This window comes from Hevea brasiliensis, chromosome 11, assembly GCF_030052815.1.
Source record: "Hevea brasiliensis isolate MT/VB/25A 57/8 chromosome 11, ASM3005281v1, whole genome shotgun sequence".
Lineage (NCBI taxonomy): Eukaryota > Viridiplantae > Streptophyta > Magnoliopsida > Malpighiales > Euphorbiaceae > Hevea > Hevea brasiliensis.
This window is the reverse complement of record NC_079503.1, coordinates 15,516,536-15,532,482: the sequence shown is the minus strand read 5'-3', so window position 1 is coordinate 15,532,482 and position 15,947 is coordinate 15,516,536. Positions and strand designations below refer to the sequence as shown.

The 15,947-nt window shown below is 28.1% G+C and overlaps 1 pseudogene; it reads right to left on the bottom strand.

Moving 5' to 3' along the window:
* Positions 1-1,884: 1,884 nt before the first annotated feature.
* LOC131170220 (photosystem II D2 protein-like) lies at positions 1,885-2,358 on the bottom strand (annotated as a pseudogene).
* Positions 2,359-15,947: the final 13,589 nt, after the last annotated feature.

Here is a 15,947-nt window from a genome sequence, read left to right as displayed (position 1 = left end):
TTTAAAATATTTATATTTTACTTAAAATATAATAATTTTTAATAATCAATTGAATTTAGTCCTTTATCATATTAAATTATGCATTCGATGTTTTGTTACTTCACTCCCTCTTTTACTTTTATGTTGTCTGTGTTCATTATATATACTCATGATTTAATTTTCTTTATGTGTAATTTTAGAGATAGATTTCTTTTTTGTTTTTGTAATTTTAAGATATTTTTAATTCATTTAAAATATATTGACTTTTAATAATATATTAAATTTTATCCTTCATGGTTATAATACCAAATTACTAAAGTATATTATGTTTACTTGTATATTTTTTTTTCTTTTAATGTAAATGGGTTAGGTAATTAGATACATATTTTTTACTTATATTTTTAATTTTTTTTTTATAATTCAATTGATTTAAATATAAAAAAATAATAGCATATTTCATATGATATCAAATATAATAGGGTATTATTCTTTTAAACAATTATGTAACAACTAAAATAAAAGTGCAAAGCTAAAAATATATTCATTTAGAAATCTTCTTCAATGTGAATAAAGTTGTCTGCAGAGAATATTTTATTTTACTATGTAAAAAGAATAGCTCCGATATTTATACATACATCAAGCATGTTTGTATGCTAGTCCTTTATGGACTTAAACTTTTAAAATCTTTATCAAATAAGGATTAAGAATTGCCCAATTATCAAAAAGTTAAAATCCTTATTAAATAAAGAGTAAGAGTTGTCTGGGCTATTAGATTTTTATTTTAAATTAATTAATTTTTTTATTTTAAAATTAATTTAAATAACAAAATATAATTATAATTGATTTTAAGAATGAATTAAGAATTTTAAACTTATACGAACTCTAAAATCGAGAATTTTAAATTTATACAAACTTTAAAATTAATTTGAAATATGAAAATTGTAATTAATTTTAAGAATAAATTAAGAATTTTAAACTTATATAAACTTTAAAATTAAGAATTTTAAATTTATTCAAACTTTAAAATTAATTTAAATAATAAAATATCATTGTAATTAATTTAAAAATGAAGGACAATGCAAGACTAATTTCCCCCTTTCATATATTTATATATAACTAATTTTTTTTTATATCGTGCGTTGTATGTTTACATTTGTTTTACATACTCATAATTAATTTTTTTAAATAATTTTTTGTTAATTTTTCATAATAATAATAATAATAATAATAATAATAATAATAATAATTTAATTATAAAATTAATATTAAATTAAAATATAATTTATTTAAGGGTTATTAGCAAAAAAAAAATCTAAATCTTTGAATTGATTACTCGTTTTATCAAAATCTTTTAATTTTGGACAATTAAACTAAAATTTTGTAATTGAAGAAATTTTATAAAATTGAAATTTTGGACTTTGACCTCAAATACGTTGTTCAATTTGTATTTCTCAAATACTGCATGATAAAAGTCCTATAATTTTTCCAATTATAAATAATAAGCATAGAACATCTCATAAAATATTACAAGTCTATACACAGTAATTTCAATGAAATTTTTGACATTAGAAATTTATGAAAAACTAGTTCTTTCATTGATTTTTATTGATTTCGTTATTTTTCTAAATTTGTTTGAGGTGATCAATTATTATTTTGATAAACCAATAGCAAATCGTGTCTCAATATAACATAAAGTTCAACAAATAAAAAAAATCAAGATGACCTATCATTCATGTTATCCCCAACTGCATATGTTGTGTATATGCAATGACTATCATAAACATTAATTTACAAGTTCACAATACAATCTTATCATCTTTTCTAATTTTCTCTCATAATCTGAAAAAAAAAAAAATGATAAGCAACTCTAAACTATAATTTGCATCATATATACAAAAATCACCACTACCTCTTTAACCTCTTCCTTGCCCTCTCCTCGATTCCCACCCATAATCTCCACATTAGGTTTTCATGAGGCTGATCTTGAGCCGCCATCCAAGCACGAATACCTTCGTTTAAGAGAATATTTTTAGTGTAGAAAGTCTCAAATTCAGGATCTTCCGCTGCACGGATTTCCTGAGAAACGAAGTCATAGGCACGTAGATTGAGCCGACCGACCACTCCAAGAGCGCTCATCCATAAACCTTCATCGGTACAAATAACATAAAGAAATGTAACCAACGTTTATTGGAAAAAGCAACCCCAAAGATTTGAGACCAAAAGCGGTTAGCGGTGACCATTGAATAAGTTTCTTCAGCTTGAGTTGGGTTAAAGGCACGGAATGTATTTGCACCATCACCATCTTCAAATAAAGTATTTTCTACAGTAGCACCATGAATAGCGCATAGCGAGTACCAATACGCAAGCAACTCCCATCATATGAAATGGGTTCAGCGTCGATTATGAAACCCTTGGAAAAAGAGGATGAATCGAAATATAGCCGCTACACCAAAACTAGGCGCAAAAAACCAACCAGATGGCCTAATGGATAAATCAGAATACGAAACAAAAACAGCAATTGGAGCAGAGAATGCGATTGCATTATAAGGTCGCAATTGCACAGATCGAGCAAGTTCAAATTGACGTAACATAAAACCTATTAGTCCAAAAGCACCGTGGAGAGCAACAAAAGTCCACAAACCACCTAATTGACACCAACGAGTAAAATCTCCTTGTGCTTCAGACCCCATAATAATAACAAAGAATGTGCTAAACTATTAGCGGAGTAGAAGCTGCGGCGGTTAAGAAGTTGCAGCCTTCCAAATAGGAACTCGCCAATCCATGGGTATACCATGAGGTTACAAAGGTTGTACTGTGAACCAACCCCTACGGCGAAATAGGCACAAGGAAAGAGCAATAGACCGGACCAACCTACAAAAACGAAACGGTCCCTCCGTAACTAGTCATTCATAATATCAAATAAATCATTTTCGTCTTTGATAAATGTTCCAAGGGCTACAGTCATAGTGATCCTCCTATTCAACTACTTCAACCATTTCCAACACCTCATAGCATTTTGGGCCTTTGAAACTTCTATCATTTATGTATGATTTGATTTTTCGTATTCGCCCCTTCTAATTTCTTTTCTAATGGGTTTCAAGAAAAAATTCTTTATCGGTCTATAACCCGATTTAGGTAAATTCATGAATTCAATTCGGTTATTCCTTCTTATAGTCTTAATAACCGCATTTAATCATGAATTTTTTTATGACTCATCAATCAGATAGATTAATTTTTTGAAAGAACTGTTCAAGGAATAAGTGATCCCCCTCTCCTTACTAGTTGATCCTCAGACTTACTTCTCTCATTCTATCAAACTAATCTTATTCTTGGATCTTGTTCATGAGATTTCTAAAAATCAATATTTTTACGTATTCTTCTAATTTCTATGTGCATTAAATTGCTATAGTATCCTATACTTTATTATTTTATACTTTATTTTTTCTCGCCATCTTTCTTTTATTTCCCTTTTGCCATTTTTTGTTATATTTCTTTTTCCTTCAGATAAAAAAACCAGAATATTTCGCAGGTCAAAGCAAGAAAGACACTTCGAATATTTTTTCTATTTACTTTATATCTTCAGAAAAGAAGAAAGAGAATTTTCCTATTATTAAATTCAATACACTATTCAATAAATAGAAAACTTTAAATGAAAGTATTAGAAAATGAAATTTCTCACACTTATTCTAAATTTCTCACACCCATTAGAAAAGAAATTTTCCTATTATTATCTCTACTGGCTTCTTTAGTGACCTTCCAACTTCTCTTTTCTCTATGCTCTTTCTTAGTACCTCTTCCCTAGAGTTCATTGAACTATAACTCGAAGTTCACAAGTAACAAGACTTTCTAGTGAAAGTTTTTTAAACAAAGTAATTGCACTGTTGATCTTTAAAGAATTTTTCAATGCAAATAGAGTAGACCCTTCATCAAGCTACATTGATTCATTTGATGAAAATTTGCATCTTTCAAATTCTTGCAGAATAAATGGTTTATGTATGTAACTGGTTTTTATAACTTGTTTTCTAGTTACAGTTCTATTTTAATAAAATTATTCAACTTTTCAAAAAAAAAAAAGCAATTATTATTGATAAAAAGTTAGATTATTAGAAATAAGTTGAACACTTAAAGTCTTTTTTCCCTTGAAAATTTTTTGAGGTAACACACCACCTACAAAATAGGCTTATGCATAGCAGCTCTCTCCAGTCTCTATACATTCATTAGGATTACACTCATTTTCATTTTATTTATCCATCTTTTTTTTAGAGAATTCATTAGATAATGTTTATCTTCAATGTATTTGTGTAATTTCATTTGCCACAATTTTATACAAACCCAACATCAAACTCTTATAATCCCTTTCAACACTATTACATGAGAATTCTATTAAAGTCCTAATATTATATACAGAGTTTTTTTTTTTTTAAAATTAATTTCTTTATTTTTAATTTTATGATATTTTTATTTTATTTAAGATATATTAAATTTCAAACACAATTTTTTCGATAATAATTTTTAAATATTAAGATAAGATTGTAGACGTGTGGAAAAAACCTTTTTTTTTTCTTTTTTATATTAAATAATGATAATAAACAAATAAATAAAAATATGTTTGATAATAACACTTAAATTATTTTTGTTTAAAAATATAGTAGATGGTTTTTCAAAAAGGATTTATTTTAAGGTTTTTTTTAAAAAAAATGAATTTAAGTCCAAAAGATTTCCTAGGCAGAGTAGGAAAGGAAAATAAATTTCTATTTTTTATCTATTTCCATTTTATTTTTTAACTCCTCCCTTTTTCTAATCTATTTTAAACTTAGACTCTATTCAAATATAAATTTTTAAATATTTAATTATTTATAAAGAATAATAAAAATTTTGTATTTAAAGAAAAAATCTTTATCCATCCAAAATCTTTTGGCTTTTTTTTTTTTTAACATAATAGTTTAGAATGCATTATATTACTTTTTAAATTATAATAGAATTATATTACAAAATAAACTTTTATCGATTGTTTTCCTTTTTTTTTAATTTTATGATTTTCTTATTTTTTTTTAAAAAATATACTACTTTTTTTTTTACATTATAATAGAATTATATTATTAAATAAACTTCTATCAATTATTTTCCTTTATTTCAATTTTAAGATTTCTTACTTTTTAAAAAATATATTAATTTTTATTAGCCAATTAAATTTAATCTTTCATCCTTATAATACAAAATCAAAAGCATTAAGAATTTTAAAAATGTATCAACTCTAAAATTAATTCTAAAATAAAAAAATATATTTTAAATAAAATAAATAATTAAGGATATTTTAGGAAATCCTAGTGTCTCCCTCTTCATACATTTATATAAATTATAGATTATATATTATTTTATTTTTTTTTATTTTTTTTACTTAATTAATTTCTTGTTTTAGTTAATTACTTCTTATAAAATTTTATATTTAATTGAAATTAAGTTTAAGTAGGACTAAAAATTTTAAATTTATATGAACTCTAAAATTAAGAATTTTAAATTTATACAAGTATTGAAATTAATTTAAATAATAAAATATAACTGTAATTAATTTAAAAAATGAATGACATTTTTGGGAAAGCCAATGTTCCCCCTTCCCACACACACACATATATATAGATAATTAATATTTAAAATAAAAATAATTTTATAAACTAATAACTATCTTTTTAATATTTTTGAAATATTAACTATATATTAAAAATAAAAAATAAACATATCATTTTATAAAATTTCTTATATTGCTATAAATAAAAAAATAATAGCTAAATAATATCTTATTCATTAATTAATATAAATATAAATTTTAAATATTAAAATATCAATATCATTGATATTTGTAAAAATTTTCAATTTAAAATATTTTAAATCAACAGTTAATAGTCACCGGTTCAAACAGAGAGTCATTTGAATTTTTCTAGCTCAAATTCTTGTTGGTTTAATGAGAAAATCGACTTGATTTTATGCCAAAATCACCAGTTTGCCAGGTTAAACCGACTATAACAATGATTGAATAAACGAGAAGAATTCATAGTTAGTAGGCTGCAGAACAAATTCTGTTTTATTCTTGCTCCAAAGAATGAGGAGCAATTTAATAATATGGCTAACTGAAATCTGAAAGACGATATGAGACTTTTTGGACTTGGTGCTATGAAGAACAAAGCAATGGTGATTTAGAAGCGGATATATAATATGCTTTGGAAATTTAAAATGTAGGAATTGAAGATGAAGATGAATATATTGCCGAATGATGTTGGAGATGTATATGTGACAATGGAATTGTGGATTATGCTTTAGGTGATGAGGGAGAAATGCCAATTGATTTCAATGTTGAAGAATGCCCTAAATTTGGGGTGTATTTCCTAGCCTTGGTGATTTATTTAACATTTATAGGGCTCCTAACAAATTGAAAGGGTTCTACCAAAAAATTTGATTCATACTGATGGTGAAGGCAGGTTGTGTTGAATTCAAGCCCAAATAGAATTCGGAATTGAAGTTAAATATAATTAGGAGAAAGAAGTTTTTGTGTTCTCTAAATTTTGGTCAACACTAAATTTGATTAGGAATAGGAAGTTGGATCCAAAATGGGACTAGTGTTCAATGACCATCATGTGGTCATTATATATATATAAAAGAGAAAGCTATCCTAATATATATGCATCGTAGTAAGATCATCGAAATTTGTGAGAGTTGGTAGTGGAAGGCCATTAGTGCCATAAGTTGAAAGTGTTTAGTGTTTAGTGTAAAGACACAGGCAGGCCGCGTGCAAGGTTGTATGACATGAGGGGTGTGTGCAATGACTGACACTGAAAAGCTGTGTGAGGTGCTGTGTTTGTGAGTGAGATAAAAATAATTAGTATTTATAATTATTTTTTTTTATAGTAAATTTGTTTATAGAGTAACCTTTTTTGAATCACTTTAAATTTTATGTTATTTGATTTATGGGTATTTTTTCACAATAATTAGTATTAAAGCTATGGTTCATGACATCAAAGTTAGGAGTATAAATGAACTAAGCCACTCGTGAGCTATTTGAGATTTGACTTGATAAAAATTCGATGAGGTTCAACCCATTTTCTAAACGAGCTCAGCTCAAGCTCAAATTTTAGGCTCGTTTATTAAATTAGCTAAACTCAAGCTAAGTAATATTTGGTTTGAGCTCGAGCTCGAACTTGGCTCATTAATAGGCTTGCGATATGACTCATTGAATAGACTCTCGAATTAATTTGTTAATTAAGCTCGTGAATAGGCTCATTTATAAACTCGCGAATAAGTTCGTGAATAAGCTCGTGAATAAACTTATTTACAAGCTCGTTTATATGCTTTGAATATAAAATAATATATTATTAAATATTATATTATTATATAAATTTATCACATAATCAAAATAAAAAATGCATTTATAAAACATAATTATTTTTATGTGCTTTGAATATAAAATAACATATTATTAAATATTATATTATTATATAAATTTATGATATAATCAAAATAAAAAATATATTTACAAAATATAATTATTTGTATATGCTCCTAAAAGGTTATTATAACTTTTATACATAAAAATTATTTTAAATTATTTTATTTATATTAAATTAATTAATAAATAAAAACTTAACTACATAGTTTTTGGTGGTGGCTGTATACTTAAAATATGAATTAATGTATCTCTCCTCCTCTTTTCCTCTTTCTCTTTAAATGTTGAATTTTCAAAAGATTAAATTTTAAATTTAACACTAATTTATCTAATTAGTATTATTACTTTCTCTCTTTATGTGTTTCTGCAGTCTTTCCCCTCACTATTTCTTTCTATTAATGTTAACTAATCTAATAATATATTATTAATTTATTATTACCCTATATACTATCTCTCTCCCAATCTCTGTCTCTATAATTTCTCTCTTTCTCTCTCTATATATATATGTGAGTGTAGTCTCTCCTCTATTTCTACTAACACAAACTAATCTACCTCCTCCTTGTGCATTTCTTAAATGTAATGTGGAAAGCTCTTTGAAAGGTAAACCTGAGCTAAGTGTATTAAGGGATCACGACGGTTCTTTTTTGTGCTTGTTCTCATGCCTTGTAGATATTTTGGAATCAAATTCTGTAGAACTTATGGCAATTGAGAAGGCCTTGGAGACTAGTGTTGATTTGTTTGAGCGTTTGGGTAAATTTTGATTCACTGCAAGTGGAATCGGACTCCAAATTTGCAATCTCATGGATTTCCAAACCAGATGCAGCATCGCGGAGGTTGTGTTCCATCATCTATTGTATAACCAATTACATTAAAAGTCTGTAGAATGTATCCTTTATCCATACTCCTCACGAAGCAAACTCAACGGCAGATTAGCGTAGATCGTGCTGAGGATTTTGTGGCATTTTTGTAAGGGTCTACTATGTTGTTAATATTGGTTGCGGTGTTGGTTTGGTGATATCTCTTTGTTTTGATGTAGCAGTCTGTGGAAAATTCCATCTGTTTAGGCCTTTTTATTTTGTTATATATTCTGGTTTTGGTGCAGGATCTTGTGGCAAATGTCATTTGTTTGGGTCTTCTTTGTTCTTTTTGGTATAAGATGCTTATGATGATCTCTGTTTTTGATTCTTTTGCTTGTAGCCTTGGAATGGTTGTTGCAATTTTGTGATGCTGAATTGGTAGCTTTTAATGTCTTGTATCAAGGTCTGGTTTGATATGTTATGGCTGTTGCTTTTTGGTTTTGCTTTTCTACTTTGGTCCAGGTTTTTTCACTTAACTTGCAGCATTTAGGCTTGGTATATAGGGTTATCGGGCTTAGTTTTAGTGCTTCAAGTTAAGTTTTTCCTGGAATTCTTTTAATAAAAGATTTGCTTATCAAAGAAAAAAAACTAATCTACTCATATATTATTAATTTATTATTACTCTGTATATTATCATTCTTTCAGTCTATCTCTGTGATTCCTATCCTACTTAATATTGTCTACTTATTCTATACAAATTAAATTATTTATTTTTTTAATAAAACATTAGTGAAAGATATAAAGTACCAAATATAATTCGATAAATTAAATAATCTAATATATTTAATTCTGTTAAACTTATTTAAATAAAATAAATATAAAAATAATTAAAACACTCTAATTATAATATATTTATACTCATAAATGACACTTTATTAACAATATAAATTAGTTAATAATATAAAAAGAAAAATATTTTATTAGAATAATATTAGAAAAATAAAATAATAAATTTAATTATAATTACATAAAATTAATAGTATTATTATAAACTACATAGTTTTGAATCAAAATGATGTAGTTTAGAATTAGAAGAATAAAGTAACCTAAAATAATAAAACATAGTAGCCAAAATAAATTATGCTATCTCATTTTGATAACCCACTAACCCTAAATGTTCGCCATTTTTGCTTTGTCGGACAAAGGCAAAGTGGTCGAACACAATAGCTTAGGTCTCAGATCTCGGAGGGTAGTCAAACGCAGCAGCTTCAGTCTAAGATCTTGGATAAGAGTAGGGTTGTCGAATGCAGCAATTTCAGTCAGACAAGGGTAAGTAGGGTTTCTTCCATTTTCGACCAGTAAAGGTTTTTTTTTTTTTTTTTTTTTTTCTCTTTTTTATTCTATTTTTCTTACAAGGGATTTGCTTGTTTGATTTGTGATGAAGTTGTTTGTAGAGTCTAAGAATTTGTGATTTGTTCTTTCTTCTAAATCATATTTAAATTAGGTTTCATTTATTCGACTTAGAAATTAGATTATATGTATTGATTATAAGCTGGAACTAAGTTTGCATACTGCTCTAAATGATTTATAGTATAAAAAGGCTTACTTGAATAATTCAGAATCAAGATCCGCCAACAACATTTTGCCTTGTCATTATTCTCTTTAACAGAGCTCTAAAGGTAAGGTAAATATTTTAGCTTTCAAATCTGATTAGAGAAAATAGATAATGTGTTTGTTAATGGATCATTTGATTCGTCATTCCTTTTTTTTTTTTTTTTTCTTTTTTCCCTTTCCTTTTGGGGGGCTATAAAGCTTTCTTCTGGAAATTTGGGAATCACCCAGATGCATATTTATTTTTTTGAAGTGTTTATGTTCTGTAGGAGAAATTGAAGTTCTTATTTTATTAGATTTATGACGAAAATTCAAGAGGTTATATTATCTTAGTGGTTTGGAACTTTTTGCATTCAATTTTCAGTTATTATTTCATGTACTTTTCTTTTAGATTTTAATTTTCATTTTGCTAATTTGCTATAATATTTTATTTTGATATTGCAAATATTGATGTTTTGTATGGTAAACCTTGAAGGTTGCATGGATGCAAAAATTACTTTAAGTTCAAGCTTTAGGCAAGACCTATCCAATCATTTTAGTGATTTAATCCTAGGTTTTGTTATTTTATTGAACTATTTAATTTTGTTCAAATTATGGTGGTGTTATAATTTGTGTTATTTTACAATTAGTTGTAATGTGTTGTAGACTTTTTTTTTCTTGTTATTTTGTATTATTAATGACTATGGACTCATGTAATAATTTATTTTAAAATAGCTATTATAAATGTTGAGCTTGAGCTTATCGAACACAAGTTCGAGCTTGAGCTAATCGAGTTCATGTTCAAATTCGTGTTATTAAGTTTATTGAACTTAACATGAGCTTGATCTTGGCTAGCTCATTAATATAATAAACGAGGTTAAAACGACTCAAACTCGAATCGAATTTAAATTTAATATATTTAAAAAATAGAGCTCGAGCTTTAATATTAAAGCTCGAATCAAGCTCGAGTTTAAAGCATATATTCACTAGCTGAGCCTAAACAAGCCAAAACTTGGCTCGCCTTGATTACACCCCTAGTCAAAATTAACAAGCACAAGGTTTGAAATGGAGTAGTTTCATAGGATAATTTTAGTTTGTGGCAAAAATAATCATTGTAAGGAGTTTCAACAAAAGGCAATGTGAAGTATAATGTTTTATAAGAAACTTCACAAAATGCTCTATGGAAGAAATTGGTGAGATTTTACATTTTTAAATAACTCATAAACCGCTTGTACTTGAAGGAGTTGTACCAACTAAAATTAGAGGAAGATAATGGTATGAGAGATCACCTTAATACCTTCAATAAATTAATTATCCAGTTAGCTAGTGTTTGTGTGAAGGTTGAGAATGAACACAACCCTTTTTCTTTTGATCTTTATCCCATAATCTTATAAAAGTTTGGTGACAACCTTAACAATTAGAAAGTAGACTTTAAAGGTAGAGAAGGTTACTGCAGTGATCTTGAATGATGAGAAGTTGAAGAAGCCAAGTAGTATTAATGAATGTGGAGCTTTTGTTGCTAGTTTTAGACTTTAAAGGTGGAGAAGGTTACTGCAGTGATCTTGGATGATGAGAAATTCAAGAAGCCAAGTAGTATCAATGAAGGTGGAGCTTTTATTGCTAGTTTTAGTTGTGGTAAAAGTTATACACATGGAAATAATTCTAGAATAAAGTGTAGATTGGGCTTGAGACCACAAGTATACTAGGAAGATAGGGAATGCTATGACTATCATGAGATAGGCCTTATTCATTACTCATGTCAGAAGATGAAGAAGATGTTGCAAGGTTTAAAAAATCCAAGAAGCTTCATAAAAAAGAGGAGACTATTGCAATTTCAACTAATGAAGATATTTAATGTGATATTTTGACTGTTAATAATAATAAGGAAAGGGTAAAAGATCTATTTTATGATGAATGGTTAATAAATTTTGCTTACTCATTCCATATTAGCTCAAATAATGAATGGTTTGATGTGATTGAAGAAAAGAAAGAAGAGTTGGCCAATGTTAAAATGGTGGAAGTTGATGGTTTTAGTAAAGTGAAGATCAAGTTGCATAATGATCCTGTGAAAATATTTGATAAAGTGAGGAATGTTTCTAAATTTAAAAGGAGCCTAATTGCCTTAGGTAAATTGGATTCTTGTGTTATGGGTATTCTATTTAAGGTGGAGTCATGAGAGTCAGTAAAAATATTCTTGTGATCAAGAAGTATAAGAAGCTCGACACAAAGAATCTATACAAATTGGAAGTGTTACATCCATATCCTAATATACTACTTTTAATCTTATAAAATACCAAGTTGATGATTAATCCTTCTATTTAATTAATCAAGATTTATCCTATAGTATGTGGTTTGACTTGACCAAAAATCCAATAGAGTTTTCCCTTAAAAATTTTACCTTAAGTAACTTGTAAACAATTTATAATATTTCCTCTTGCGACTATATTAACAAAAAAGAAAATTGTTCAAGACATTGGAAATAATTAAGTATATTCCAATCATAAACTAGAAGGCTATTTTTTTTTATCCAAATTACAATATTTGAAAATCAAATTATTAGCAATTGGAATGAAAATGCATATGCTTATGTACATGACCCAAATTTTAGGCTATAATAGTTGCTCGATTGTCTAATAGATGTATTGTTCTTCTCATACTCTAAGCAAGCTTCAAATATTTAGCTTCTATTAGAACAAACTTGAAAATATCATAGCCCATTCTTAGTAACAAAGAATATAAAATGAAATATCAATCTTATTCTACTCTATTTCTTACAACCTTTGAATCTTGAAATTTTTTTTATGAGATGCTTATTAGTCCTCATTGTAAGATGTTTAGTCATCTTTATTAATATTTTTCTTATCATAATTGAACTCTAATAACACATTCAACTCACATAGAAACCTATTGATTTCTCTTAGATTAGTAGTTGAGATTTAGCCCATAAGTGTGACACCCCTCACCTGTCTACAGTGTAGCTGAGTAAGGCATGTCACACTGAATACTGGAGAGCCTTATCTTATCTTATTTCATTTTCTAGTTCTCAATTTATTCATTAAGAAGATTTTTATGTGAAGCTTATACCATTCATACCAATTCTTGAAAATTTTATTAATTTGAAATTTCGAAAAATTTTATAGAAATTCCGGCAGAGTGCTGACTAAAAATTGGGAAACAGTTCCTCGAAACCTGTTAAAAAAAACACTTCTAATATATTATTCAATTCTCAACTCCAATCAACTTCAACAAAATTTCATCAAATCTCAATATTGCAAATCATAATTTCATTACAATTCATAATTTCATATATAGACAAATTCATACTTAAATTTCAAAAATAAAATATAGAAATCTCAATTTACATTAACTACAGGAGTTTACAATTTTACAAGGCAAAATGAAAATCTAAGTACAAAATATAAAAATATAAAATACAAAGTAAAATCCTAGAGTCCTACCAAGTACACCGCAGATGAGAGATGACACTAGACTTTATGCAAAATCTGGACTCTCACCCGGTCTGAGGTTGACTGGGCTCCCCAGCTGTGTCTCCAGTACCTACGTGTGGCAAAAAGTGACGCGCTAGCAATACTGCTTAATGGTGCCAATATAAAATAAAAATAAACTAAAATAATTAAATATGTAGGTATTGTATTAGTATTTTATGCAACCTAAAATTTTGGTAATTATTACTAATATTGTCAATTTGATACTTTTATGTTCATTATTCGGTAATAATTTATTAAAACTCAATTTAGTTGCCCAAGTAACCTATGCAAATTGACCGGACTGGATAAACGGGTAAACTAGCACTGGGTACCAAGTACCTTGGGCCATCACACCATCGGTCACAAAGTGTCTCTAGGTGTGCAACAGAACAGCTAATAAGCCGTAATAAACATCAGGCATAAGGCCCAGTAAATCAAGAATATCAATTGGCCATAAGCCATCATATCACAGAATGGCCACAAGAGCCATAAATCACAGAATGGCATGATGCCATATGCAGTATTGCAATTGGAATCCTATTGGCATGCCAACCTATCCAAACAAATCATACTAGGTATACTAGGGCATGTTACAAAGTTAATTGTGTAATTCTTTGCATTTGATATTTATGAGTTACTATTCACCTTGCTAGTCAACTAAAATGTTGACTTTTTCATACACAATAGGTATGTTAATTCTAATAACACCAACATACCACATTTTGTATTTTATAATTGTTGGCATTTGTTGCAAATTCCATTTCAAAGCTCATTGAATATTATTTCCAATTTTCATATTTTTTTGGCATATGTTTATTATTCCATTGGACATTGCTACAGTAAGACTTTGGCTAAACTCTCTTCATCAAAGTTGTTCCTTATTGTGTCTTATTTAATTCCCTTTTTGAATCACTCTATTTAGAGTTTTGTAGCTCAAGTTATGTCATTTTTCCCATGGCTGGCCGGATTGGCCATTACTCAGAATTTCTGGGCAGAAATTGGTTCTAATAGTTTTAGTGTCCTAATTTTGGTGGACAATTTAATTGTTTATGGTCAAATTTGTGTTTTGGTCTTCATGAAAGTTGTTCTAAATTGTCTTAGCTTTCCATGGGTTCAAAAATCAGGTCATTTGGACCTTTCTACATAAAGTTATGGCCAAATGAACAAACACTGTTCATTTGGTCACTTTTACTAGGTCCAGAATTAGTTACCCAGATTTGGTAAATTTTTAGGTCATCCTAAGTTAGTTTTCTGAGGAGAGTTTCTTCACTAAAGTTGTGCCATTATATGTCTAATTTCACTTCCAATTGGCCTTGCACTAATTGAAGTCACACCATTCCAATTAGGGCTGCCCAAACACACTGGACTCCAGGTTTAAGAATTCTAGCATGAGGGCAGCATGTTCAACTCACAATTCCATGCCACAATTAGTTCAATTTTTAGGTCAAATAATATCAAAAGGTCACTAATTGACCTTAAGAATACCAATTTAACCACAATTTTGCAAACCCCTAAATTGTAATTCAAAACCCTAGCTCCAATTCAAAATTTATGCAATACCTATCAATTAGGCATACTAATCCACTATCAATTGATGTTTACATCTCTAAAACCCTTTCTAAACCCTTTGAATCCATCAAAACCCTCAACCCTCACTCCCATAAAGTTGGTCGAAATTCCATGAAACCCCAATCATGCATGTTTAATTCACTTTTCATCAATTTCTAACCTAACTCAACTTGAATTCATGATTAAAAGGAGATAAGGGTAAGAAATATGGCACTAACCTATTTGGGGCCAAAGTTGGTCTTGTAAAACTTCAAGAATTCCCTCAATTCTTGGCTGCCACACTTTTATGGAGGATCTAAGGATTGTTTTTAGTGTTGGGACTTTGAGGTTTTGGGCAAGAAATAAGGAGATATAAGCTTGAAGTCAAAGAAAAAAAAATGGAGGGGCTAGGGAGAGTTGGTTCGGCCAGCTGCAAATTGAGGAAGAAGATGATATTTTTTTTTATTTTAGTTCTTTTTCTTGTAGGTTTTATGCTTAAGCTTGTTAAAATTTGATTGGTGAATTAATTTTTAATTGACATCATTATGATGTCATAATTATTAGTTAATTTCATTTCCTTTTTACTTTGTTTTCTTATTTTCATTTCTTATTTTTAACAAACTTCTAGCAATATTTGTTCATATTTTATGTCATATAATTTATTTACTTAATTGGACACGTTAGTAAAAAATAATCTCTGAAGGTGAAATGACCAAAATGCCTTTCGTTTAGCTTAACGAGCTAAAATTGTCTGTATCGATTGATAAAATTTTCTTAGCATTTTCTTGGAATTCTAGTGCCATCTAAAGCTCAATAACTCTTCATTGGAGTCTCAGAAATTATTTCACAAGGTGTCTCCACGAGTATAGGGTCTACAACTATCTTTACAGTCACTTCCCGTTAGGGTTACCCATCGCTGTGACTATGGCTCATTTAACTTTATGGCATTTCTTTTCTAAAATTTTCCCTAATTTTTCTTACCATTATTTGAGTCATTTATGACTCCTCACTCTAGTTTAATATAGTTCTAGACATTCTGGCTGTCTGGACAGGCATTGATCACCAAAACAGTAAAATGTATGGACTATCAAAAGTGAGGGTGTTATAGCT